Below are 24,778 nucleotides of genomic sequence, written 5' to 3'. Positions count from 1 at the left end.
CCGTCATGGCATTCTTCCTTCGTTGGATTTCTGCACCGGGTGGTGGTTGGGGAACCAACTTGTCAGCTGGGCATTTAAAACCTACCACAATCTTCTCTTGACCTGCCTTTTCAACTTTGTCTTCCTTACCCCCTGTGTTCTGTACAACACCATGCTGTTGTAGCTGCTGGTTCTGAATGCATCCCGCTCTCACCCACTTTCCGGGCCAAGCTCAAGCTTGCTTCTCAGCCTCGCCACTAACCCCCATCCCTCGTCTGGCATATCTGACAGTGGACAGTCCTACCCGTCCTCCATGACCTTGTTCAAATAATTCTGTACAGAAACCTCCTAGATCTCTGCAGTTGGAAGTAATCTACCTTTTTTGCTTGTATTCCCAGAACACTTTGCACCTTTTTCAGAAAACTCCTTAACAGCTGGCCTTTTCATCAGTTACTACCACTGCCTCCCTCTCCTTAGATGGTGAGCGCCGTCGGGGCAAGGTCTGTGCCCCAGTCGCCATCATGTCCCCTACAGTACCTAGCACAGTGGGAATATGTGATGGGGATTCAGGAAACATTTGGTGACAACCTAAGATAAGATTACAGCAATACTATCATGCAAGTAAAATCCAGGAGGTAATATTGAACGTTTTGTTATTTTTAATAGTAACTTTATGTCTGGCATTCTTTGTAAGACTGTTTGGCAGTAGAGACCATGGTAGATAAACCATTTCTATCCCCTTTAAGATAATCATTATATGTATTTATGCTAAATCTTTATTAGAGGGGACAAAGTCAATTAAGAGTGGCACTTTAAACAGAATTTGGTGTCATCCAGGTGTAATAAAAATTCGCAGTTTGTGATTATTAAAAGTCAGTTCACCTACCATTGTTTGATGAATTTTTTTTAGCTCATTGGTCAAGAGTTCCTCCTTGTTTATTTTTAGCAACAAGGAAGGACTTTATTGGGTGGAGACCCCTTGGATGTTGGGAACGTCCCCACTATGTGCCTCTATCGCTGCAGACTGATATGAAGACTTGAAGTGCTTTTGTTTTACAACTTAAATCTGTGATGTCCAAACCCTGACATTGTTTTTCTGCACTAAGTGAAGTAAGACTTGCCCTGAAACTCAAGATGTGACCCTAGCAATGAAGCGGGAGCCTTTAGAAGAGGCAAAAACCCATTCTCATTCTGCTGCCTGTGCGTCATGTTCATCAGATGTTCCCAAGTCTAAAAGGAGGGTGAGTGTAAGCTGATCCGCTGTGAAGCATAAAGTTAATACGAGTTGTTAGGAGATGTAACATGACAACGGGGGACTCTGGGCTCTTAGTACCTACTCAGTACCTTTCATGTGTCTTTTTGGGCGACCAGTCACGATGCAGCCTCAGTCTGAGTTTCCTCTTGCTCCTTTTCATTCCTCCACTGGTTATACAGACCGTTAATGTTAGGTTCAGAGAAGTTCTAGATCAGTCACTTGTACTACTGAGTTAAACTAGCTGGAGATCGTGATCCTGTTGCTTTGCCTTGTAAATGATGGGTGACTGCGCCTGGGGCTGGTGGTTTTCAGTCTTCACAGTCTCAGGACGTCTTTATTCCGTGTTCCTTCCTTCGGTCTTCGTATGAGTCTCAAATGATGGTAAGGAGATGGCCAAGAGGAAGGGAAGCTGAAAGGGTTCAGGAGTGGGCGTTCCAAGCAGTAAGGAGCATAAACACAGGTGTCAGGGAGGAGCAGCAGCGCATGATTGGGAAACCGCAAGCCATGTGTGACTTCTGTAAGAGGGCAAGAAGCGGGAGGAGATGAGACCAGGCAGGTGGGGAAGGACACGGTGTCATACTGCGGCTCCTCACCTGGTACAGGGAGCCACTCCTGGGTGCCAGCCAGCAGTCATGCTGTTGGATTGACACTTCGATGCATCACTCCGGCAGCTGTGTTGGGAGTGAGTGTGAAAAGCACGATCCAGGAAGAAGGTAGTCAAACTGGGCATGAGTGTGGAAGCCCAGGAAAGAGATGATAAGGGCCTAAAGGCAGGTTGTAGAAATGGGGAGGATGGGCTGAATTTGAATGCTGTTTTAGGGGAGGGGCTGAGCTGTTTGGCTGCTTCCGTGGGTCTAGGGCGGGAAAGCACAAATCCCCAGTTCCGGCCCGTGCGTGGTGAGACGGTGGTTGTTGGCAGCGGGGACCGACGATGCGGGAGGACTAGGGGCAGGTTGGTTCTTTCACTCAGCCGTGTTGATAGAAGGCCCTCCTCAAGGGTCGAGTAGCTGGAAGGTGGTGAATGGGCTACAGGAGACGGTGAGTTTGAGGCGCCGGTGACTCAGCCACGTACACGTGTCTGACAGTGAGAAAGGGAGCTGTGGAGCTTGCGGGACAGATGTGGGCCAGAGAGGACAGAGCTGTGAGGCACCAGCTCACCAATGAAGTTGAAACTGAGAGTGAATTTATCTCCCCAGGGAGCTCGTGGCAGATGGAGGGCACTGGGCCTGGTAGAACTCTGGAAGATGCAAACATTAAAATGTTTATTTAGTTACTTTGATCCTTTAATCCACACAGAGTATGAGATATCTGAAGGATTCAGAAGGCATATGGAGAACCGTGAGCCTCTCTCTAGCCCTGTCCCCTGGCTGTGGTGCTCCCAGCTCTGGAGCCCAGCCACCACCTTTTCTGGCTTCTCATGTACCCTTTCAAGGATATTCTCTACATATGCAGATATTTACACATACGTTTGTGGGTTTGGGGATTATTTCACACAGTGCCGTCTGGTGTCCACTCTGGTTGGGTTGCGGTCCTGGTGACATACCCACATGCAAACGTCTAACAGTGAGAAATAAGAAACAGATCTTGGAGGCTTACAAGAAAGGTGTGGGCCCAAGGTATTAGATTTGTAAGTCATCAGCTCACAGGTGGTAGTTGGAACAGTGAGAGTGAATTACCTGCCCAGGGAGTGTTTATTCCCCTCTGGAAATGCAGCAGAGAGGGGAAGTGAGGAGCAAGCAATAGAAAGAAAAACAGGGAGAGAAAGGGTGTATAACCTCGAGGGAAGCGGTGAGGGGGCAGGGCATTATTGCTTTCAGGAAAATAAGTTGTTAGAGGGAAAAAGAGAACACAAGTTGTGTTTTGTTCCAAACAGGTAAGGGGCTAGGGGATAAAGCATTGTGATAAAAAAGAGAGCATAATGTTTTTGGCAAATACGGAGGGACACCTCAAAGACACATTCCCTGCGTGCTCAGTTTGCTTAAGACTGACATTCAGGGAAGCCTCAGGAAGCCATGAAAATCAGAGGCATCTCAGCAGTACCCATTAAGAATACATGCTTTTGGTTTCTTCTGAAAACGCTCTAGCATCATTTTCCTCATGTTGAACGAACCAGCCTCATCATGCCAGAAGCAGCACACGCCAGAAGCAGCAGAAGCAGGTTGTCGGCTGTGGCTTGCTGGCCTCTAGTGGCCAGGAAGGAAGCTCCCAGCTCCTGGCTCTGCTGGCTTCACTGTGACTTCAGTGGGGGGGTGGGGGATGGGGACGGGGTTGATTGCTGAGTGTCTTAGTTTCCAAACACGTGAAGGGCTTCTTGGAAATATTAGAGATGATCTGTTTCTTTACCCAGATCACCATTTACCTGGATAAGAAACTTTCTTTGGGTCGAAAACAAATTGTGGAGGCAGCATTTAGGCCCAAGCTGAAGTCCATTGTTTGTAACATGTGGATAATGTTCTCGAGACAGTGCTTTCTGGTTTCTGTGATGAAAGGTGCAAAAAGCGATGGCAGGGAAGATACATTTGGAGCAATCTCTCAGGAGCCTGTGAGGAGGAAAATCAAGTGGAAGCAACATAACCCAGAGAAGTTTGTAAACTCTAGGGAAGTGTATACAGATTTTTAGGGGGAGAAAAATCAGTGGTCGTGTGACCTCTGTAATAGGTTCTTGGACAACATTTGCCCTAGAGTGTGTGGAAATAACAGTATATCCTGCATGCGTGTGGCTGAAATTACCGGTCAATAGGTAAAGCGCTCACTTGATCTTTTACTGTGCAGGACTCACACTTACTAAAGGTTTAATAAATGTAGCTATTATGATTATTTTTACCCTTGGTCTTGGCCAACAGGCTGAGAAGGGGCAGGATTATTTTTAGCTAGTGTCATTGTCTAGGAGATACAGTCCCATGCTCAGGTGTGTGACAAGATGGACTTCAAAGCCCTTGCAAGCCTGAAATTCTGCATCCCATGGCTCCCTGAGCTGCTTTATTGCCTGCAAATTCATGAGCAGAGGTGGACAGCAGAAGAGACCAGAGACACATCCCTGCACCACACACTGGAGGGAAACTCCATTCTTTCCTTCTCAGAGACAGGCGCTGCGGTCCCTCCCAGTCCCACAGGGATGCTCTTGGAGAATGGCACAGAGGCTGCCTGTGACAGCAGCCTCCCTCCCAGGGCCGTGGGCCAAGAGTGCTTGCCAAGTGGAGGAAAGATTAGCACCAAACTGAAGTCAATCAGATATTAAGACTGCAGGATGACTGGGAAAACTAAAAGGGACTTAAGTAAATAAGTGATAGTAAAACCCGACAAGGATGGTGTAGATGTCAATCAGTATCTCAAATGTCCACTTTTCAGGAAAAACTATGAGATTTGCAAAGAGCTAAAACATTTTGACAAACACAAAGGAAATAAAGCAGTAAACAGAAACTCCCTGAAAGGGCTTAGAAGACCTAGAAGACAACTGTGTCAAAGCAGCCTTTACAAGAACATGTTAGACAATTAAGGAAATCATATTTAAAGGTTAAAATGAAAGTATGAATACAATAATCCATCACATAGAGGTTAAAAATGAAGGTGCAGACAATGTAAAAAGGAACAAACTTGACATTTTCAGGATACAGGAGTATAATAGTTGAAATGAAAAAATTCACAAGTGTTCTCAGCAGATTTGAGCAATGAAAGAATCCAGGAAGCTGAAGGTGAATCAGCAGAGATTATGTCACCTTAGGCAAGGAGAAAGAAAAAATAGACCGAAAAATGAACATGAACTCAGAGACCAGTAGAACACCAAGCACACACACATATACATGATTGGAGTCCCAGAAGACAAAGAGAGACACAAGGGCCGAAAAAGTATTTGAAGAAATAATGGATGAGATTTCCCCAAATCTGATGATAAGCATTACTCATCCAAGTTGATCAACCAAATCCAATTAGGAAACATGCAGAGATCCACCCCTGGATACATGAGAGTTTAATTTCTGAAACACAGACAGTAAGAAAACATTGAAAACAGCAAGAAAAATGACTCGAGACATAGAAGGGAACCACAACAAACTCGAAGCTGTCTTCTCCACAGAGACAAGGGAGGCCACACTGCAGTGGGATACTCATATTGCAGAATGGAAAACAAAAATGAAAAATGTGTCAGCAAGAATACTTGAGGGAACAAAATTGAGTGGAAGTAGCTACACTAACTTCAGGAAAATGATATATTTTAACACAAAAAGTACTACTAGATGCAAGAAGAAATATTTTACAATGATGAAAGATCTAAATCATCAGGAAGAGATAATGTTATAAATGAATATACACATAACAAAAGTGTCAAATGCATGAAACAAAAACTGTCATAGTTGAAAAATGAAATAGATAAGTCACAAATAATGGTTAGAGTCTTGTAGTCCCACTTTCCCTGGTGGATAGAATAAGTAGGAAGAAAAGCAACAAAGAAGGGGAAGACTTCACGAAAACTGTGAACCAACCAGATCTATCAAAACTCTTATCGAGAAGAGTGCACCCATCAACAGCTGAATGCTCCTTCTTCCCAAGCGCTCATGAAATATTCTCCAAGATAGAGTATATCCTAGGACAAGACTCAAAAAATTTAAAAGCATTGAAATCATGCAAAGAATGCTTTTGACCTAAATGGATCAAAATTTCTCATCAGTATGGGAAGATGATTGGGGAAATTCAAAAATATGTGGAAATTAAACACCATACTTGTAAATAACCAGGGGGTTACAGAAGAGATCACGGGGGAAATTACAACATACTAAAAATTACGGAATACAGCAGATACGGTGGATAGAAAAAAATACATAGCTGTAAATGCTTACGTTAAAGGAAGATGATGACAAATAACGTCACATTCCAATTTTAAAAACGATAAAAAGTTGAGAGCCAACTAAACCCTAAGGAAGCAGAAGTAAGGAAATAAAGATTAAAGCAGAAATAAAAGCAATAAAGGACAGAAAAACAGTAGAAAAAAATCAACAAAATTCAAGGAGGTTCTTTAAAAACTCAAACAACAACCTCTTCCCAGATTGATCAAGAAGGAATAAAAGGAGAGAAAACAATAAAATTAGGAGTTCATAGAAGTAAAACGAATTATGAGAAAATTCTATGCACCAGAGCTAGACTTGCCACCTGGCTGAAATGGAGAAATTCCTAGGAAGACACAAATTAGAGAAAATGATTCTAGAAGAACTAGAATATGTGAACAGACCTAGAGTAAGTAAAATGATTAAACCAGGAATTTTGAAACTTCCGACAACCAAAAGCCCAGGCCCAAATGATTTCACTGGTGAACTCTACCAAATATTTAAAGAAGAATCAATACCCGTTCTTTGCAAACTCTTCAGAAAAATAAAAGAGGGACTGTTTTTCAACACATTGTACCAGGTCAGTGTTAGCATAGCAGATGCAGAAAATGGCGTCGCAAGAATACTACAGACCAATAGCCCTTACGAATATAGATACAAAGATCTGGATTTGGGCTGTCGGCGCTAGTTTGACAACTCATGCTCTAGAACAAACCATCTGGTGGTAAAATAGAATCAATAAAAGCCTGTGTGTGCGTGTGTGTGTATGTATGTGATCAGTAATTGTTAATTGAATAATTGTTGCTGACGTTAGAGTAAATTTTTAGTGTGACTGGTCCAGTACTTGCATGATGTTCTGATTGAGTGAGTTGTGTAAATCGAGGCATCGGTATCATTTTTCCATCTCCCCGGGTGATTCCACAGTTAGCCATGTTTGGGTAACAGGGTGAGAAGGCAAGCTTTTCAGACTTCATTGTGCCTATTCATCACCGGGAATCTTTGTTAAAATGCAGACTCTGATTCAGTAGGTCTGGAATGGGGCTTCAGATTTTGCATTTCTAACAAGTGCCCAGGTGTGACTGATGCTTCTGATCCATAGACTACACTTGGAGTTGCGAGAGCTCACACTCGCTTTCAGGGTCTGAAATATCTGGGTCCTGCCCCAAGGGACTCTGATGCACTTGGGTTTGGATTTGGCCTGCACGTCAAGATGTTTTAAAGCTCCAGAGGTAACCCTAGCAGCAGAAAAGCCTAAGAAACTTTGTGCTGAAGTGCATATGGTATTTTATACATTAAAATTTTTATATTATCAGTAGCCCTATTATGGTGTCCCTTTTGCGTATTTCTCGCCACATTCCATACTTCCTATACAGTGGGAATCAAAGTGAGCCCTTTATCCTCTTGCTTTTGTCCATCTCTGAAGAAAGAAGTATTTCAAGATGGAAAGTTGTCCCAGTAAATCTCAGTTCCAGGCAACAGAGAAATCTTCCTTCCTTGAGTCCTGGCTGCACATGACAACCAAAGAAGCTACAGAGGACTTTTTGTTTCCTTCTCAGTATGCAAGGTGCCTGGGTTGGCTAAAATGGAAGACAGACGTCCAATGGCAAAGGATAGATATGCAATCTTTTCCCCAAAGCATTAACTACAAGAAGGAGCTTAGAAGAAACTGGAGGATGATTATGAAGATGGCGATGTTGATGGTGGTGATGAAAACCAGAAACATGGCGAACACGCAAGGTGCTGCCACTGTGCCAGGCACTCTCCTTAGAGATTTACATACATTAACTCCTTTAATCGGCACAGTGACCCAGTGGAGTTGACGCTTTTATTCTTATTTTAAATGTGAGGAAACTGAGGCACAGAGAAATTAAATACCTTACCCAGGTCTACCCAAGATGTGTGGCTAGACTGGTATGTGAACCCAGGCAAACTGAGGTTAAGAGAGTCAAACAGAAAACTGGTTCTCCAAAGCAGGAAAGGAAGAAGGATCGTCAGTCAATGGACTGTTTGAAATGCTCACCAGTATAGGCTTGCCCTGTGCGTCTTGTATCTGTGAGAGAGATGTGTATACACACACACACACACACATACATACTAGCCACCAGATTGCTTAAAGTATGTAGTAAAATACAAATAAGTTTAGCTAAGCAGTAATTTCCTTCCATATTTCCCCAAGACTACACTTCAACATTTTCTTAAAAGTGAGAATCATGGCCTTTGGAGTTCAGTCTCCAGAAACTTCAATTGTCCCTTTACTCTTCTTTGCCAAACTTGTTGTTTATTCAATACGTCGTTCTCTGCCTGCTTTGAGGACCTTTCCTCTCTCTGAGTTTGTCTCAGATCTTTTATATATATATATATATATATATATATATATATATATATATATATATATATATATATGTACATACATCTATAGCCACCACAGGTGAAGCCACCATTGTGTCTCCGGACCTGCTCCAGTATCTCCTAACTTGTCTCCCAGCCTCGACTCTCCCTCTCCCCTGACATTCTTCAAAGCAATGAGAATCCTGGGTTTTACATTCAGGGAGATTTATTCTACTTTATATTCAATAGCACAAATTTGATCTTTGCCATGACCTTTAATTTTTCAGCCCTTCTGATGAGGTAGTTTGAGGTTTTTGTGGTATTCTTTTCGTTTAGTGGAAGAAAGGGTACAATGGAAGGAAAAATACACATCTTTGGATGTTTTGTAAGGGCAATATGCATAACTGGCAGGGTGACCCGGGAAGTCACTCCTGCATGTATGGGAACGTCAGCTAAGGCTCAGTTACCATTATCCCTGTTGGCAGGGGTGAGACTGTCAAGGAGGGACTCTGCATACCTGCTTCTAGGACCCCCAGGCTGCTGCCCAGAAGCAACATGTGCTAACATTTCTTAATGAGCTAAACGTTTTCAGGTCAAGTTGAAGACACCCTTTATTTTGCTGCCTGTCCAATGTCACTCTTCACTTCTCCTTAAGAGTTCACCAGTATTATAAATTCCATACTGTGTTTAAGTATAATATTACCACACACAGGTGTCACGTAGACTAGGACCGCAGATGACCCCTCCCCCACCCACTCACTCCTTGTTCATTAGGGGAATACTGCTTTTGTATTTTCCATGGTCCCATGCAGTACCTTCTCCGTCCATCTGTGGAGACCCTGAGCTGCATGTGGATGGGGCATGGGTGCTGGAGAGACTCCTGGATACCTGTTTTAAACTTACAAAGTGAGAGGTGTGCACACGTGAATCAACCAGAGACCTTTATTTATTTAAGAACCAATAACTTTATTGGAAGAAATGGTAACAATGAAAGAAGAAAAACTTGAGTGAACTTTTTTTTTTTGCAAGGGCAGTATTGCCGTATGCATGCCAGGCAGGGAGGCCTCGGAAGTCACCCCGTGACCACGGGGAAGTGCAGTCCAGGCTCAGTTCTTCTTGTCGCTGTCGCCCAGGGTGAGCTTGTCGAAGAGGTACTCTGCCATGCCGAGTTCCGGGGCCCCCATCTTGCGCAGGGTGGTGATGTGGTCCCCCAGCTCCTTGATGAACTCGACCTGCTGGTTCAGGCAGTGGCTCTGCAGGAAGTGGCACAGGTGGGCGTCGCTCTTGTCGCTGGCCAGCTGGTGCAGGTCGAGCAGGCTCTGGTTGACGCCCTTCTCCAGGCGCAAGGCACACTGCATGGCCCGGAGGCCGCTCTCCCAGGCGTCGCGGTCTGGCTCCCTGATGTCGTGGAAGCAGAGGCGGCCCCTGTGCTGGTTCTGCAGGGGCATCAGGCTCTCGGCCCGCTCCCCCAGGTGCCGCGAGCGCCGCAGGAAGAAGCGGGCCAAGTGCTTCAAGGCCACGTCGTCGCGGTCGAAGTAGAAGGCCATGGCCAGGCACAGGTAGGAGGCGTGGAGCTCCAGGGTGACGGGGTTGTTGGTGGCGGCCTGGCAGTCGGGGTGGTAGTTCTGGCGCCCCTGCGAGGGCCCCGCGGGCGTCTTGGCTGGCGGCAGGGGGAGCGGCGGGCCTGAAGGCCAAGGTGAAGCGGTGCCGAAACCGGGGACTCAAGAGTGTCCTCAGGGTGTGCTATGAGGGTGGCCGGAGGCAGGTGACTCCGGTCAGGGCAGAAGTTTTGGGATGGACCGGAATGTGGTTCCCTTACCAGGGTTTGGGAGGAGGAGGGCAGGTTCCAGTTCAGTTACACTGGCTGGGGTTGGGGCGGTAATGGGGAAAGGAGGGCGTAGCACAGAGCACTGTGTCCCAGGTTCCATCAGAGTCTGGGTGAGTCGCGGAGACTGTGAGCTGAGCAGCTGTCATCTATTACATTTTATTTTATTATTATTTTCATTTTATTATTTTCATTGTTATTGTTTTGGGTGCATCTCCACTGCCTGGCAGCTGGACTGGGACACTGTGGGAGACAGGGGAGGTACTTTTTAAATTGTTTGTAGAGGCGGTCCCTGTCCTCCAGGAGCTTACAGTCTAGGTGGGAGACACAACTAATGCAAACTTACACAAGCATTAAAATTAGCGTTTAACATAACACTGACCACAATTGCTTAAGACCTGGGTAAAGCAAGATCAGTGAAGGGCTGGGGACTCAGAGAAGGTGTTTTGGTAAAGATGGAATTCATTTTCTTGTTGAATAGTTCCAAGTTGAGCGACACATTTGTTTTGGACAGGCGTGAGGGGGAAAGAGGAATGGAGGGAGCAGAGGCAGAAAGGCTGGAAGCCTATGTGGTAGGCAAGGGTCAGTGAGAAGGCCCCGCTCTGTTTCTTAAAACTCTTCCTTTGCAGTCGCCCTCAAGTCCCGACCCACTGGCTCGCAGTTGTCGCCTTGTTCGCCGCACTGAGATTCTGGGCTTTGGCTGGTGATGTTGGAATGTCCATTCTTGCTGGCTGGTGTGGTTGTCTGCATCTCTATGGTGGGGCCTGCTGGCATGGCCTTCACTGCGGGGCTGGGGTGGCGCTGTCCCAACTTGGTCCAGATCAGAATGCATTGCCTGTGCCCAGATCTCAGGGGTCTGCTCCTCCCATTTCCCCCTCCTCCTTGAATGTCACCCGCAGTGGGACGGGTGCAAAGGGTAGGGAAGGGATCTGTATTGTCGTCATTGTTGGTTCTGCTTCTCCAGGGGCACTGATCTTGGCAACTGCTCCTCTGGCGAGAGAGCAGAGGGGACCACCGTTCCTGTGTAGCATTGGCTCCCATGCTGGTGGAATTTTACAGGAGCACCTGGTGACATGGCCGCCCAGGGGTAGGGGCTGGAGCCTCAACTGGGGGCCCGGTGGTGGTGCTTTCCCAGCACTTGGCCCCCCGTTTCTCGACACAGTGTATGTCAGCTTCTTCAGGGAGCACCTGAACACCTCACTTCTCGCAATGGGCTATGTCCTTGGAGGATTTCAAAAAGCGAATCCTACCCAGTAAATGCAGCATTCCAGGAACACCTGCAGCAGCACACGGAAAACGTACCAGCCGATGATGAGCAGTTCCCGCCAAGGCTGCCGCCACTGCCGCCGTGGTTCCGAGAGTGGTGGGTGGATGGTTGAGAGCGAGGGCTGACGGTTCCGAGGGCCGCTGGTCTCTCAGAGTCCACTGTTGGGCCCGTTTGGCATCTATTAATTTTCAGTTTTGCATTACTGTTCCTATTTTCCAAGGACTTTCTCTTATTCTCTAATTGCTCCCTTTTTTAGCACCCTGTTCTCATTTCATAAGCCCATCGTCTTCCTTAAAATTCTGAGAATATAAATTTGGATTTTTTGGTGAAGTTCTCTTCTGTTTCCGGTATTATATTTATTTTTTTCTCCAGAAATAGTTCTGTTTGTTCATCATGATCTTCTCTTCCACTTTCCTCAAATATCTGGCAAACATTTGTCCATTCATATTTGGGAGTAAAGGACTCATTTGATCAGCCTAGTTAATTAGAATGGATCTCATCTACAGTTGTGATGTCCATTTCATTAATAGGGGCCTCTTCTGTATGGGAGGGTAGCGTATGTCAGTTGTGGAGTGGTCTTCTCCTTTGGTAGTAATCGCAGGAAACTTTCTGGTAGTATAGGGGCCCTCCCAGTTGCCAAAAGCATGGCATTTCTCAGACATCGGAAGACTTTGGTGGATCTCTCTTCTAGGCAGATACGTCCTTCTGTCCTGTTTTGTTTCCGTTCTGTTATGCAGGTCTCCACTTGTCCCAGATCTGCTCTAATTTGGGTTCCTTTCTTGGTCACTGTCTTTGGAATGTAGTTTGGGGAGATTAAAGCAGATCAAATGCCACTGTGCTTTGTCGAGTGTAAGAAAGATTGGGATAGGGTCAGAGCACGGTAGCGGCAAACAGAACTGTTGTTCAGAGAGTAGCTCTTCAGTCTCACAGCCCACCCAGAACCTTCTGCAGTGCTTTGATTTCACTGACTCTCCTTGAGCTTTGAGAGTGCTTGGCTTTCTACTGCAGGTGCATTGTTTTATTTTTATTCATTAAAAAAAATTGAGGTATAGTTGATTTACAATGCTATGTTAGTTTCAGGTGTACAACATAATGATTCAGTATTTTTATGGATTATACTGCATTTAAAGTTACCATAAAATATTGGCTCTATTCCCTGTGCTGTACAATACATCCTTATAGCTTATTTATTTTATACATGGTAGTTTGTACTTCTTAGTCCCCTATCCCTGTCTTGCCCCTACTCCTTTCCCTTTCCCCTTCCCTCTCCTTTTCCCTCTCTTTCCCTACTAGTGGAATCTGTTAACCACTAGTTTGTTCTCTAAATCTGTAAATCTGTCTCTGCTTTGCTATATTCATTCCTTTGTTTTATTTTTTAGATTCTACATATACGTGATAAAATGCAATGTTTGTCTTTCTCTGTCTGACTTATTTCATGAAGCATGATTCCCTCCAAGTCCATCTGTGTTGTTGCAAATGGCAAAATTTCATTTTTTATGGCTGAATAATATTCCACTGTGTGTTTGTCGCCTTTCTGCCATTCATCTGTTTTCTTTGACTATATTCCCAGAAGTGGAATTGCTTGATCATATGGTAGTTCTATTTTTTCATTTTTTGAGGAACCTCCATACTGTTTCCCATAGGGGCTGCACCAATTTACATTCCCAGCAACAGTGTACAAGGGTTCCCATTTCTCCATATCCTTGCCAATACTTGCTGTTTATGGTCGTTTTGATGACTGCCATTCTGACAGGTGTGAGATGATATCTCAAGTGTTTTTTTTAATTGAGGTATAGTCAATTTACTATGTTGTGTCAATTTCTGGTGTACAGCAGAATTCTTCAGTCATACATGAATATACATAAATTCATTTTCATATTCTTTTTCACTGTGAGCTCCTACAAGATATTGAATATATTTCCCTGTGCTATGCAGTATAAACTTGTTTATTTATTTTATATATACTAGTCAGTGTCTGCAAATCTTGAACGCCCAGTTTATCCCTTCCCACCCCTCTCCCCACTGGCAACTACAAGTTTGTATTCTATGTCCTCAAGTGGCTTTGATTTGTGTTTCTCTGATAATTAGTGATATTGAGCATCTTTTCACGTGCCTGTTGGCCATCTGTATGTCTTCTTTGGAAAAATGTCTAGTCAGGTCTTTTACCCAATCAGGTTTTTTTGTTTTTTTGATATTGAGTTGTATAAGCTGTTTACACATTTTGCATATTAACCCCTTATCATTTATATCATTTGAAAATGTTTTCTCTCATTCACTTGGTTATCTTTTTGTTTTGCTAATGGATTCCTTTGCTGTGCAAAAGCTTTTAGGTCCTCTCTCTTTTTTCTTGATCAGCATGGGTAAAGGCTTATCATTTTTGTTTACCTTTTTGAAAAAATAGCTCTTGGTTTCATCGATCTTTTCTGTTGTTTTTTGGCTCTCTCTTTTATTTCCTCTCTGAGATTTATTATTTCCTTCCTTCTGCTGACTTTGGGCTTATTTCTCTTTTTCTAATTCCTTCAGATAGTAGGTTAGGTTGCTTGTTTGATGTTTTTCTGGTTTCTTGAGGTAGGCCCATATTGCTACAGTTTCCTCTTAAAACTGCTTTTGTTGTTTCCCAGAGATTTTGGAAAATTGTGTTTCCATTATCATTTGTCTCAAGATATTTTCTGATGTCCTCTTTGATTTCTTCCTTGATCCACTGGGTTTTTCATAGCATGGTTGTTCAGCTTCTATGTGTTTGTGTTTTTCCCATTTTTCTTCCTGTGATTGATTCCTAGTTTTGTACCTTTGTGGTTGGAAAAAATGCTTAATATAATCTCTATCCTCTTAAATTTGTCAAGACTTGTGTTGTGGCCTAGCACATATTCTATCCTGGAGACTGCTCATGTATACTTGAAAAGAATGTCTATTCTGCTGTTTTTGGATAGAATGTCTTGTAGATATCTATTAAGTTCAACTGGTCTAAGGTGTCATTTAAGACTACTGTTTCCTTATTGATTTTCTGTCTGGGTGATCTGTCCATTGATATAAGTGGGGTGTTAATATTCCCCACTATTATTGTATTATTGTCAATTTCTCCCTTTTATAACTCATAATATTTGCTTTATATATTTAGGTGCTTCTATATTAGGTACATATATGTTAACAAATGTTCTATCCTCTTCTTGTATTGATCCCTTTATCATTATATAATGCCTTTTTTTGTCTTTTGTTACAGATGTTGTCTTAAAGTCTATTTTGTCTGATAAGAGTATTGCTACGTTTGCTTTCTTGTCGTTTTCATTTACACATACTCTCACTTTAAGCCTGTGTTTTTCTTTAGCTCTGAATTGAGTCTCTTGTGGCCAGCATATAGATGGTCTTGTTTTTCTTTTATCCAATCATTCAGCCTTTTTCTTTTGATTGGAGCATTAAGTCCATTGACATTTAAAGTGGTTATTGATAGGTATGTAGTTAATATCATTTTATTGTTTTCTGGTTGTTTTAGTAGTTATCTTCAGTTATTTTCTTGTTTTTCCCTCTTATGGTTGGATGGTTTTCTTTAGTGGTATGTTTGTGTTCCTTTCTCTCTAATTTTTGTGCATCTATTGTAGCTTTTTCATTTGTGGTTTTCAGATTGAGATATGTTGACATAACTATATCCACTTGTCTTAAATTGGTAGTCATTTAAATTCAAACACATTCTAAAGATCTACATTTTATACTCCCCTCCACCACATTTTGTGTTTTTGATGTCATATTTCACATCTTCATGTTTATACTTTAACTGTTATTATATTTATAGTTGATTTTACAATTTTTTGTCCTTTAATCTTTGTACTAGCTTAATTAAGTGGCTAATCCACAGTCTGTATATATTTGCTTTTACCATGTATTTACCTTTACTAGTGGGATTTTACTTCTTACAAATTCTTACTTCTTGTTGTAGCCTCTTCTTTTCCACTTAGAGAAGACTCTTTAACATTTCTTTCAGGGTTGATCTAGTATTGATGAACTCTTTTAGTTTTCACTTGCATGAGAAGTTCTTTATATCTCCTTCAGTTCTGAATGATAATCTTGCTGGGTAGAGCATCTTAGGATCTAGGTTATTCCCTTCCATCACTTTAGATATATCATACCGCTCCCTTCTGGGCTGCAGAGTTTCTGCTAAAAAAAAAAAAAAAATCTGCTGATAGCCTTATGAGAGTTCCCTTATATGATATTTGTTGCTTTTTCCTTGTTGCTTTTAATATTCTCTCTTTATCTTTAATTTTTTCATTTTGACTACATTGTCTTGATATGTTCCTCTTTGTGTTAATCCTATATGGGACTCTTTGTTTCCTAGACTTGGGTAACTGTTTCTTTTCCCGCATTAGGGAAGTTTTCACCTATTATCTCTTCAAATATTTTCTCAAGCTCTTTTCTCTCTCTTCTCCTTCTGGGACCCTTATAATACAAGTGTTAGTGCACTTGGTATTGTCCAGAGGTCTCTTAAACTGTCTTCATTTCTTTTCATTCTTTTCTCTTGTTTTTTTGTTCAGCAACAGTGATTTCCACAATTGTCTTCCAGCTCCCTCATTCGTTCTTCTGCATCATTTAGTCTACTATTGATTCCTTCTAGTGTGTGTTTCATTTCAGTTATTGTATTCCTCAACACTGTTCAGTTGGTTCTTTATATTTTCTAATTCTTTGTTAAAAACATCCAACTTCGGTCTTCATGCATCCATTCTCCTCCTGATTTTTTGATCATCTTTACGATCATTACATTGAACTCTTTCTCAGGTAGGTTGTCTATCTCCATATCATTCAAGTATCATTCTTCTGGAGTTATATCTTGTTCTTTTGTCTGAAACATCCTCTGTCACCTCATATTATCTAAATTGCTATTTGTATTTTTATGTATATGGTAGGTTAGTTATGTTTCTTGACCTTGGAGAAGTGGCCCTCTGTAGGAGACATTCTATCCATCGCAGCAGTGCACTCCCCTCTCAACACCAAAGGGCTGGGGGCCAGCTGGTCCCATAATAGTGTCTGGCCTGTGTTTGTGGACTCGTTCTACAGGCTGTGAAATTGAAGTTTTCTTGCTTCTAATGTCTGCCTACTGGTGGGTGAGGCTGGTCTAGAGGCTTGTTCAGGTTTCCTGGTGGGTGGGGCCAGTGCCTGCCCGCTGGTGGATGGAGCTGGGTCTTGGTCCTCTGGTGGGCAGGGTCGTGTCATAGAGCATGTCTAGAGGTGGTTGTGAGTTCAGGAAGTCTTTAGACAGCCTGTCTGCTGATGGTCAGGGCTATGCCCCCATCCAGTTAGTTGTTTGGCCTGAAGCATCCCAGCACTGGATCCTACAGGCTGTTGAGTGGGACCAGGTCTTGGTGCTAATGACCCAACATATTAACCTTCAGGAGAGCTCAGGCAGATGAATGCTCCCCAGTATGTCCACCACCAGTGTCTGTGTCCCCTGGGTGAACCACAGTCACCCCCTGCCTCCCCAGGAGACCCTCCAAGACAAGTATTAAGTCTGACCCAGGCTCCTATTAAATTACTACTTTTGGCCTTGATTCCTGTGTGTGTGAGATTTTGTGTGCACCCTTGAAGAGTGAAGTCACTATTTTCCCCAATCCTATGGAGCTCCTGCAATCAAGCCCTGCTGGCCTTCAAAGCCAAGTACTCTGGGGGCTCCTCTTCCCAATGCTGGACCCCTAGGCTGGAGAATCTGGCATGGGGCTCAGAACTCTCACTCCTGTGGGAGAATCTCTGTAATATAATTATTCTCCAGTTTGTGGGTCGCCCACCCAGGGGGTATGGGATTTGATTATATTGGGAATCTACCCCTTCTACCCATCTCATGTGGTTCCTTGTTTATGTTTCAGTTTTATAAAATCTTTTCTAGTAGGTTCCAATCTGTTTCATCAGTGGTTGTTCTGCAGTTAGTTGTGATTTTGGTGTGCTCATGAGAGGAGGTGAGCTTAGGGTCCTTCTACTCTGCCATCTTAGCTACTCTCCCATACAATGGAATATTATTCAGCAATAAAATGTAATGAAATACTGATATGTACTACAATAAGGATGAACTTTGTGAATATTATGCTGAAATGTAAGAAGCCTGATATAAAAGGCTGTGTATAGTATGCTTTCACTTATATGAAGTATCTAGAGTAGGCAAATCTATAGAAAAAAAAATAGATTAGTTTTTGCCAGGAGCTGGAGGGAAGGAGAAAGGGGAATGACTGCTAATGGGTATAAATGGGTACATGGCTTCTTTGGGGGATAATGAAAATGTTTTGAAGCCTCAGTAAATTTAAGAAAATTGAAATCGTACCAAGCATCTTTTCCGACCACAACATTATGAGGTTAGAAATCTACTACAAGAAAAAAACTGCAAAAAAGCTGCAAACACGTGGAGGGTAAACAATACGCTACTAAACAACCAATGGATCATGGAAGAAATCAATGAGAAAATCAAAAACTACTTTGAGACAAATGAAAACGAAACACAATGATCAGAAACCTCTGGGTCACAGCAAAAGCAGCTAAATGGGAAGTTTGTAATGATACAAGCCTACCTCAGGAAATAACAGAAATCTCAAAGAAACAACCTAACCTTACGCCTAAAGCAGCTAGAGAAAGAAGAACAAACAAAACCCAAAGTTAGTAGAAGAAAAGAAATCATAAAGATTAGAGCAGAAATAAATGAAATAGAGACTAAAAAACCAATAGAAAAGATCGGTGAAACTAAAAGCTGGTTCTTTGAAAAGGTAAACAAAATTGATAAACCTTTAGCCAGACTCATCAAGAAAAAAAAGGAGAGGGCCCAAATTAATAAAATCAGAAATGAAAAACTAAGTTACGACCGACACCACAGAAATACAAGGGATCATAAGAGGCTACTATGAGTAGCTATTTGCCAACAAAAAGAACAACGTAGAAGAAATGGACAACTTCTTAGAAAGGTACAATTTGCCAAGACTGAATCAGGAAGAAGTAGACAATATGAATAGACCAATTACCAGTACTGACATTGAATCAGTAACTTAAAAACTCCCAACAAACAAAAGTCCAAGACCAGATGACTTCACATGTGAATTCTACCAAACATTTAGAGAAGAGTTAACAGCTATCCTCCTGAAACTGTTTCAAAATATTGCAGAGGAAGGAATCCTTTTGAATTCATTTTATGAGGCCACCATCACCCTGATATCAAAACCAGACAAAGATATCACAAAAGAAGAAAATTATAGGCCAATGTCACTTATGAATATAAGTGCAAAAATTCTCAGTAAATACTAGCAAATTGACTACAACAATGCATTAAAAGAATCATACACCATGATCAGGTGGGATTTATGCAGGGATTTTTCAATATCCACATATCAATCATTGCGATACACATTAACAAATTGAAGAATAAAAACCATTTAATCATCTCAGTAGATGAAATTACATAATAGGTTGCACTACTCTGTGAATGTACTAAAAACATTGAATGGTATACTTTTTTGGAATCATATGCTATGTCATTATATCTCAATAAGGTTTTTTTTTTTTAAAGGGACAGTGTGTCAGCCAAATATCAGACTGTGCAATGGAGGTGAAATTCAGAGTAGTGACTATGCAGCTCATTTGTCATGAAAAGTTATTACTTTCATGATTTGGCTTTATTGAATCAAGCAAATTTGCGTATTAATGATGACTTCTTTTCTACCCCCCGGCAATATAATAAGATGAAGAAAGCATTCACAAAAAAAGTTTTATGCTCCTTAAGGGAAAAAGAACCTGATCAAATTGAACTCATTAATTTCTGTATATGAGGCTCTGTTCTAGGTATACTCCAGAAGAAGGAAATCCTTGAAAAACAAATTCCTGGCATATAAATACTCTGTCCTTAACATAGGTTGAATTTGACTTTCTGGCCATAAACCAAACTATATGTACCTTTTGTTTGTTTTTGCTCTTGTTTTGCTTTTAACATGCTTTATTCATCATCCATCTTGAACAGTGGCTCTTGGTGGCCACTAGATGGAAGCCTAACAACACCAAATTTTCAATTGCTTTTTTGAAATCATTTGATTTGTTCAAACTAGATTTGTGGCATGAACAAAAAGCTGTCATTGGCTTTTAGAGTCTGAATTATCTGTGTGTATTGCATAATTTCCAAGTGTGAGTAATTTATTGATGTTGCTGTCAGTCATTGCACTCATCCAAACCATAAGTCACTCTAGGCCTACCACCTGTTTGGAGATTCATTATTAATGGAGTCAGATTGGGCTCTTACCATTCACTTTCTCCCTGCCACTCCAGGAATTCTGTTGTAATCTCCTTCCTTGTTGTAGATTGTATTATTTGCTCACAATTCTTCCTTCCCTCCCTGTCCTAATCATGACTTCACTGGTGGTGTTAATACTTCCCTGCTCCCTGATTTTGGGTGTTCCATGTCACTTGTTTTAGCCAATGTTATGTGAGAAGACAAGGTTTGCCAAATTTGATGAAAAGATGTAAATGTGCTTGCATGGTTGGCTTTGGCCTCTTATGTTTCTTGCATCCACCATTTGAAGAACACATCCTGGGCATGTTGCAGATTAAGGGGATATGTTGAGCAGACATGAGCCCCGCCCAACCAAACTCAACGCACAGCTAAGCCTCGCAGGTCCCAGCTGACTCCTGCAAAAGTCATTCTGTAGACCTGTGAATGAGACTTTGAGGTTGCTTGTTAAAAAGCTTTACTGTAGCTAAATTGCCTACAACAACCCCTCAACATGCAAGAGTTTCATACCTAGTTCTTTTACTAATGTCGTTCCCTTGCGTGGAATGACAGCAGCCAGAATTTGGTTACTCTCAGTTATAAATAGACACTGGCTATTAGTCGTTGCAAATTGGTGTCTGGTAAAGTCAATTTTTGTGTTCTAATTCACTTCAGCAAATGCTTTAATAAAAATTTGTCAAAGAGGAAAAGTTTACCTTTATGTAGTATCTAAGACTTAGTTACCATGAAAACCAGTAAGCTTCAAGGAGCAACATCACCCTCTATTATACATGCAAAGAAAAGAGTATCTCCTAGGTGCAAGTTATTTGGCTTTAGTTCTTTGTAGAGTATGTATAGTTTCTTTTATAAAGCATATGTGGTGCAGATGGCCAACAGGCACATGAAAAGATACTCACCATTGCCAATCTTCAGGAAAATGCAAATCAAGACCACAATGAGGTGTAACCTCCCACCTGTCAGAATGGATTTCATCAAAAAGAACACAAATAACAAATGTTGGTAAGGATGTAGAGAAAAGGGAACCCTTGTACACTATTGGTGGGAATGTAAATTGGTACAGCCATTGTGGGAAACAGTATGGTTTCTCAAAAAAACTAAAAATAGAACTACCATATAATCCAGCAATTCAACTCCTGGGTATATATCTGAAAAAAAAAAAAGCACTAATTCAAAGATACATGCACCCTAGTGTTCATATAATAATGGAATACTACTCAGCCATAAAAAAGAATGATATTTTGCCATTTGTGACAACATGAATGGACGTGGAGGATATTATGCTAAGTGAAATAAGTCAGACAGAGAAAGACAAATACTGTATGATATGACTTATATGTGAAATCTAAAAAAATACAGCAAACTAGTGAATGTAACAAAAAAGGAGCAGTTTCACAGATATAGAGAACAAATTATGGTTACCATTGGGGAGAGGGAAGGAGAGAGGGGCAAGGTACAGGTAGGTGATTAAGAGGTACAAACTATTAGGTATGAAATAAACTACAAGGATATATTGTACAAGACAGGGAATATAGCCAATATTCTGTAATAACTATAAATGGAGTATAACCTTAAAAATTGTGTACTGTAACATATAATATTGTATATCAACTATACTTCAATAAAAAACAGTAAAAAAAATAAAGTAGCATGTGGTAGGCAGAATAATAGCTCTCCAGAGATATCAACACCCTAATTCCTGGACTTTGTGAATATGTTACTTTATGTGACAAAAGAGATTTTGTCCATATGATTAAATTAAAAGCTTTGAAATGGGGGAGATTACCATGGATTGTGTGGGTAGGCCAAATCTAATCACATAGGTCCTTAAGAGAGGGGAAATTTTCCCAGTTATGGTCAGAGGAAGATGAGCCTATGAAGAATAGTCATGGAGATAAGCATTGCTGACTTTGAAGACTGAGGAACAGGGCTACAAGCCAAGGAATGTAAGAAGCCTCTAGAAGCTGGAAAAAGGCAAAGAAACAGATTTTCCTGGAGCTTTCAGAAGGAATTAAACCCTGCATAAAATTTAATTTTAGCCCAGTGAGCCTGTCTCAGACTTCTGACCTACAGAACTATAAGATAAATGTGTGTTATTCTAAGCCACTAAATTTGTGGTGATTTGTTACACTAGCAGTAAAAAACTGTCACATGACACACAAAGTCTTCCTCTCAAAAGGTTAGTTTTAAAGGAATTAAGAATTCCAGAAATCAGCAAGGTCCTTTATCGTCAAATCTCTATATTATAAAAAATGGGTAAATGAAATAAATATTTATTGTATTCATTATTTTTCTGTGGATTGTTTCTTTTAAATATTTTCTAAAGGTAAAAAAAATCACATTAGAAACATTTATGGGTATCTTTTATATCTGTCTCTGGGTTCGAAGCCCAACTTGGCAATTACAGTTGATCCTTATCTTTTATAAATTCTGTATTTGTGAATTTACTTTGTCACTAGCATTTATTTGTTACCCTAAAATCAATATTTGCAGCACTTTTGTTACCATTCAGAGAAGTGCACAGACTGGCAAAAATTTTGAGTTGCTTACAGGCACATTCCCACTATGCCTTCTTCACTCAGCTCTCACAATGTAAACCAGTGTCCTTTTTGTAGTCTATTTAGCGCCATGTTTTTTGCATGTTTGTGCTTTTTGTTGGTGAATACCATTGTTTAAAGTGGTCCCCAAGTGTAGTGTTGAAGGGCTGGTTGGTGTTTGTAAGTATCGGAAGGCTGTGGGGTGCCTTATGGAGAAATTATGAATACGTCTATTAGATAAGCTTTCTTTCACCATGAGTTATAGTACTGTTGGTTGTGAGTTCAATGTTAGGTGAATCAATGGTATATATTCAATAAGGTATCTTTAAACAGAAACACACAGAAAACAAGGTTTTGTGTTGATCAGTTGATGAAAATATTGTTACCAGAAGCTCACAGGAACCTAACTCTGTATTTCCCCCAGGAGCAATGGTTCAGTATTCACTCATTCTGTGTCTACAGTGACTTTATACAACACAACTACTACAAAGGACAAGAACAGACTGTACGTAGCTGAATGACCTTAATCCTCTCTGTGTCTTTATTTCTCTAAAGTAAATTTGGGATTATAATCTTGTTTTAGGCTTCCTTCTTCCTCTTGGATCCACTGTTTCTTTCACTTTTTATTGAGGTAAAACATACATACAGAAAGGCACACAAACATACATGGAGTTCAATCATTCTTTTTGACAAAATGGATGTGTACTCATATCACCAGTGAGTGACCAGATCTCTAAATGAAACATTTCCAACAGCCTTGTTCCTGCCTTGTTCCACTTCCCGTTCCCCATGTCCCCAAAGAGTACCCATGTTCCAGGCCAGTTTCCTGAGAAACAGACTCTGAGATGGTGAATTCTCGTGAGACGTTTATATGTGTTATTTAGATCAACACATATGGGGAAGTGGAAGAACCAGGATTAGACGGAGGAGGGGGGCTGCAACGCAGTCACAACTGAGGTCTGAGCTGAACCCACAGAGTACTTTGAAGCTGAGACAGCGCTATGGAGTTGTTTCATATTGGGACAAGGGGACTGGGCCTTAAAACTCTTACATAAAACATCATTGGATATAGACTAACATAAGGCAGAGGGCATGACCTTAAGAAAAAGGGCTCTCTGTAATCAAGAGTGATTAACTGCTGGGGAGGGCTGACAGCTGAGGGCAGTCAGCCAACCGCCCTGCCAGCTCTGCGGAGTAAGCTTTTTAGTCCCAAAGGGAAATCTGAGTGATTTAGCAGAGTGCCCACTGTAAACTGTTGTCCTTCTAACGGCATAAATTACTTTAGCATGTTTTTGAGCTTCATGTGAATAGAGTTATACATTATTTCCTTTTTTATGTCTGACTTCCTTCACCCAGCATTACGATTGTGGAATTTATCCATTTTGGACTACACAGCAATACTTTATTCATTCTCATTGATTATGAATATGCTGCAGCTTATTTGGGTGAATGTGTGTGTGTGGATTTCACATCTTTATTACTTCAAAAACTATCTTCCTTTATAGAACTTTTAAAACCTCTTTTAAAAGTTTATATATGAAAATTACATATATTTAAGGTGTACAATGTGATGTTTTGATATACATAGTGAAATGATTACTGCAGTCAAGCTAATTAACATACTCATTTCCTCACATAGTTACCTTGTGTGCATGTGTGTCTGTGTGGTGAGAGCACATCATCTCTACTCTCTTAGTGCATTTCTAGGATACATTACAGTATTACTAACTATAGTCACCATGCTGAACATCAAATGGCAGGATCTCCTTCTTTTCAAAGATAATATGTATGTTAACAGTTATATATATAAACAAATTTTTATCTATTCATCCATCAACAGACATTTATTGATCTATTATACTATTACTGATATTTGGGTTGTTTCCAATTTGGAAATGTTAAGAATAACATTGTTGCATATATCTTTTGATAGACATATAGGTACATTTCTGTTGGTTATATACTTAGGGTTCTAATTGCTGGGTCGCAGTGTTCAGCCTCAGGAGATAGTGCCCATTCTTCAAGTGGCTGTGTCCCTTAGCACCCCACAAGCAGTGTATAAGTATTCCATTTGCTACAAATATTTTCTAACATTTGGTACTGTCAATCTCAGTTATTTTTAACATGCCGGTATTTCTTCTTAGTCAGGAACCTTGTGGTTGCAAGTGACCTAGATAAATCTAGCTTAAATGCCAAAGGGAAGTTGGTGGAAAGAAACTGAGGTATTTCATGTAAGCCTTGAGGATAACTGAATCCTGGAAGTATACAACCAGAATCTTCTCTCCCTGTTGTAATTTTTGTTTCTGCTTCTCCATGCCTGGAAGCTTAATTTTCTCTGTATACTAGCTTCCTCCATATGGCAGGGAAGATGGTTTCCGGTATTTTGTAGGCTCAAAGCTTCAAACCCAGAGAAAGGACTCGAAGATATTCCAAACTCGAATTTGAGCAGTCCTGTCCATTTGTGTTTTAGGGTACTCCAAAAGAACCCCTGTTTCTTCCCATCTGAATCTGAAACCAGTTAATAGACATAGGACTCA

The 24,778-nt window shown here is 41.2% G+C and overlaps 1 pseudogene; it reads right to left on the bottom strand.

Annotated features, from left to right (window-relative positions):
• Positions 1-9,485: 9,485 nt before the first annotated feature.
• LOC140692038 (ferritin heavy chain pseudogene) lies at positions 9,486-11,245 on the bottom strand (annotated as a pseudogene).
• Between the last annotated feature and the right edge of the window lie 13,533 nt (positions 11,246-24,778).

The sequence above is a fragment of the Vicugna pacos genome, chromosome X, assembly GCF_048564905.1.
Source record: "Vicugna pacos chromosome X, VicPac4, whole genome shotgun sequence".
Classification (NCBI taxonomy): Eukaryota; Metazoa; Chordata; class Mammalia; order Artiodactyla; family Camelidae; genus Vicugna; species Vicugna pacos.
This window is presented reverse-complemented; position numbering and strand designations above follow the sequence as displayed.